This window comes from Nomascus leucogenys, chromosome 2 (assembly GCF_006542625.1).
Source record: "Nomascus leucogenys isolate Asia chromosome 2, Asia_NLE_v1, whole genome shotgun sequence".
Classification (NCBI taxonomy): Eukaryota; Metazoa; Chordata; class Mammalia; order Primates; family Hylobatidae; genus Nomascus; species Nomascus leucogenys.
Window position 1 is genome coordinate 62,729,546 of NC_044382.1, and position 4,681 is coordinate 62,734,226.

The 4,681-nt window shown below is 49.3% G+C and overlaps 1 non-coding gene across 1 annotated transcript; it reads right to left on the reverse strand.

Annotated features, from left to right (window-relative positions):
- Window positions 1-432: 432 nt before the first annotated feature.
- On the reverse strand, window positions 433-504 carry TRNAK-CUU. The gene has a single exon. It is a non-coding gene; the product is annotated as a tRNA-Lys (tRNA).
- Window positions 505-4,681: the final 4,177 nt, after the last annotated feature.

Consider the following 4,681-nt stretch of genomic DNA (forward strand, 5'->3'; position numbering starts at 1 on the left):
TCCATTTAGTTCTGTATTTGAGATGCTGTTAATCTGTGACCCTACCCAACTTGTCCTTGCAAGAGACATGTGCTGTGTGACTTAAGGTTAAAAGGATTTGGCGGTGCAGAATGTCTTGTTTACTGAGTAAGGAGAAAACTGCCTTAGGAATAAGGTGGGCTTGCTGAAGCAATACTGCTAAAGTTTATGAATGTTCGCATATACATTCAAAGCACAGCACCGGTGATGGAAAAGATAATTATGAATAAATACTAAGGGAACTCAGAGGCTGGGGCCGGTGCGGGTCCTCTGTAAGCACAGCACCGGTCCCCTAGGCCCCGCTTTTCCTTCTCTACACTTTGTCTCTGTGTCTTATTCCTTTTCTCAAGTCTTTCATCCCACCTAATGAGAAGCACCCACAGGTATGGAGGGGCAGGCCACCCCTACATCTGGCGCCCAACGTGGGGCTCGAACCCACGACCTGAGATTAAGAGTCTCATGCTCTACCGACTGAGCTAGCCGGGCTTCTTACCCATTTAAAGTTTGAGAATAGGTTGAGATCGTTTGCACCCACAGGTATGGAGGGGCAGGCCACCCCTACAAAAACCAGTGGTGGCTCCCTATTGCCTTCACAGTCTAACCCCGTCCAACTTCCACTGCCACCCAGTCTGATTGTGCTTGCCATATTAATACCCACCTCCCTGCTCGGTCCCAGCTGTGGTCCCACACATGTACCTGGGAAGCCCTCCAACTCCTCTCCACCCATCAGGGCTCCACTGGATCCTGCCTCCTACTCCTCTACAAAACACTCTGGATGCTTGAAGAGTAGGAAGCCTGCCAGTCTCCTCTCAGGCCCCCAGGCAGGGAGGAGGCCACATACCATCCCAGTAAAGTGTCTCCCCATATGGGGGTGACTTACCCTGGTGAGTAGCCTGCAAGAAGACTGTAGGTGGAACCCCGACAGGACTTTAGATAAACTGAGTCACAATGCAAAAAAAGTCATTTACACATCTTTCTCAATCTTGGGTTGTGTCCAGCAGAAGCCTCAGCTTAGAGCTAAACTGTTTCTTTTGTTTTATTGTTTGTTTGTTTGAGAGAGTCTCACTCTGTCACCAGGCTGGAGTGCAGTGGTGCAATCTCGGCTCACCGCAACCTCCGCCTTCTGGGTTCAAGCTATTCTCCTGCCTCAGCCTCCCAAGTAGCTGGGACTACAGGTGCACGCCACCATGCCCAGCTAATTTTTGTATTTTTAGCAGAGATGGGGTTTCACCATGTTGGCCAGGATGGTCTCAATCTCTTGACAAGTCAAGTGATCCGCTCGCCTTTGCCTCCCAAAGTGCTGGGATCACAGGCATGAGCCACCGTGCCCCGCCGAGGGCTAAACTGTTTTAACCCCTCTCTAACACAGACTATGTCCCTTATTTTTCCCCATTTTTCAATCTTTTATTAGACTTCAAAAGAGGACGTCTGACTTTTAAATGTTTTATTGTGGTAAGATACACACACACACACACACACACGTAACAAAAGCTACCATTTTAAGCATTTTTAAGTGTAGATTCAGGCCAGGTGGGGTGGCTCACGCCTATAATCCCAACACTTTGGACACAGCCCTAGTGGTAGGACTACTTGAGCCTAGGAGTTCGAGACCAGCCTGGGAAACATAGCGGACCCTGTCTCTACAAAAAAAAAAAAAAATTAGTTGGTCATGGTAATGTGCCCCTGTAGATCCACCTACTCAGGAGGCTGAAGTGGGAGGACCGCTTGAGCCCAGGAGGTCGAGGCTGCAGAGAGCTGTGTTCGAACCATTGCACTCCAGCCTGGGCGACAGAGTGAGACCCTGTCTCAAAAAAAAAAAAAAAAGGGTACAGTGCAATGGCATTATGTACCTTCACACTGTCATGCAAACATCACCACATCCCATGTCCAAAACATTTTTCATATTCTCAAACTGAAACTCCATGCCCATGAAACAGAACTTCCCGTTCTCTACTCCCCCAAGCCCTTGGCAATCACCGTTCTATTTTCTGTCCCTTGAATTTGACCACTCTAAGTACCTCATCTTAGTAGAATCACACAGTCTTTGTCCTTGCGTGACTGGCTCATTTCACTTAGCATGACGTCTTCAAGATTCCTCCGTGTTGTAGTGTGTCAGACTCTCATTCCTTTTAAAGGTTAAATCACATTCCACTATGTGTATAATACATATTACATTTTGTTCATTCATCTGTTGATGGACACTTGAGTTACTTCCACCTTTCAGCTATTGTGAATAATGCTACAATGAACATGGATGTAGAAATGATGCCCCTTCTTAACAAAGAGAACGTTTCTAGCTAGACTTTACTAACATTGTTTTATTTGCATACTATTTATTTTTATGATCTTTTTCTATTTGTGGCAAGTTATACAAATTTTCTATTTACCTAGCTATATGAAATAGCCTTTAAGATACATGTAGATCCTACAAAGGGAAATGATTTAAAGAAAAATGCTAGGTAAATAAGGGCATGAGTGTCATGTGTTAGTGGCAAAAAATGGTGGCAGTGATATAGGAAAAGAGAACTGCTGAAGTGTGGGAAATATTGACACACGCCTCAAAAACCTGACTGTCCTGAGCTGAGAGGGCCAGGCTGCCAGAGAGAAACCCTGCCGAGACCACTGCGGAGGCTGACGCCAGATTAGCCTTGCATTCAGAGAGGCGCCTGGAGGTGTTGTTCTAGAAAGAGAACTACAGTAAAATTGAAACAGTCAGATCTGGGATCTGACATCTCATAGGGTGACCCCGGGCCAGTTACTCGAGATGATCCTCTGGCCTCTGCCTCTCAAGTTAGCTGGGGCTACAGGTGCGTACCACCACACCTGTCTAAACTTTTTATCTTTTTGTAGAGACAGTGTCCCTATATTCCCATGCTGGTCTTGAACTCCCGGCCTCAGGAGATCCTCCCGCTTCGGCTTCCCAAACCACTGGGATTACAAGTGTGAGCCGCCGTGCCCGGTCATTTCTGATCTTCACTTTTCTCATTATGAGAGGGTGGTAATAACACCCAGCCCCTAGGTAACTAAGATAACATCATGCAAGCTGCCAAAACCTGTGGCCAGCACCTACTTTGGTTCTACGATCGGGTGGATCACGTCACCCCACCCTAGCCCCTGCAAAAGACATCCTCAGGACAATATTTATTGCTTCTCCCTAAGAGAGAAGGCCTGATAGTGATGAGGTTATAGCTGGAGTTCACGTGCACCATCAACTCAGTCTCCACCACCTTCCCCAGCCCCATTTCCACCTCCAAAAACTCTGGGCAAGACCTCTGGGCTCTTGATCCAAGGCTGTTACTGGCTGTAGGACCTTGTGCAAGTCTGAGCCAAGAGCCTCTGAGCCTTCATTTACTCAGCTGTAAAACGTGGATGCCCTTGTCCTCTTGAGTACTCAAACCCCACATATATCCCCTATCTATCTCTGGCTGGTGAACAGACGCTGTCAACATTCAGCCACGCATAACAAATACAAAGCAAATGAATCGACAAGTGAAACTGCCAGTCTTTCATGAAGTTGGTGGAAGCAACGCAGGAGAAATGGAACAGCCGCTGCCCACAGAGAAAGGGAACGTCTGCAAGGGAAGTGACCCAGACCCGAAAAAAGGCACTGGACTATCAAAGGATTCAGAGTGATCCTTGAGTTTGAGGAAGCTCTCAAATATTTTTGCAAAAATGAATCTCTTACTGCAAAAACTAATACAGAAGGGAAGGATGCTACATACTCAACTACTACAAGAAAAAGTAAGACTTCCAGTGTTAACATCTGATTCATTCTTGGTTCATTTTAAGGCGTGCCTGGTTGCAATCATAATCTAAACTCCGTTAATCATGGGGTAAAACTAATTTATCTTCGTAATATTTAGCTTCTTTTTCTAGGTAAAATCCCAATCAGGCCAGGTTTTCCCCACCATCCTGGTGAATTTTTGGTCTTCTTTTAAATAGATTCACCTCGGGGGCCTTCCAGGGTACAGGATGTGGTGGGGAGCCCTCCAGACGCCTGTCCCGGCTTTCCAGTCAAGACCACAAACACCCTACCCCCAATAGAGAGAAAGCCCCAAAACAGCTGGGCGCCCCCGAAGGCGCATTACCGTAATTCCCCAGGGCCTGCCAACCACCATCGCAATGCAAAGAAAAGTCTCCGCCCGTCGGGCCGAGTGCTCCCCGCGCCCCCCACCTCTTAACAAGCGCGAGGTTGCTTTCGTCAACCCTTTTGTTGTACAGAAAGAGAAACTGAGGCCCGATGGGCACAGACTTGTTGGCCCACTTCCACTCGGTGGCAGAGCTGGCCCAGGGAAAAATGCAGGTAACAACAGTGAAGACTTGGTAAGCTCGCTCCACGTGCCGCGCTGGGACCCGCGGTGGCCGTTTCAGCGGGGGGCGCCTCGTACGTAGTTGGCGCTGAGGAAACCTGAACCAAGAAAGCCGAGCCCCCCGCCAACTCTCGGCCCCTCACGGGGGTGGGGCCTCCGTCGGGGTCCGGCCCGCTCTGCAACAGAGCCCACCGCCCCGGCCCGCACCCCTCGCCCCGAAGTTAGGCCAGAGCCCCAACCCCAGCAGCTCGGCGGGCCGGGGTCACAGCGGGGCCGCAGCCTGCGACCGCTTCGGGGGCCTCGCCGCTCCCCCTGCTTCCCCTCCCCCCGGGAGGGAGGAGGAGACTCCGCGG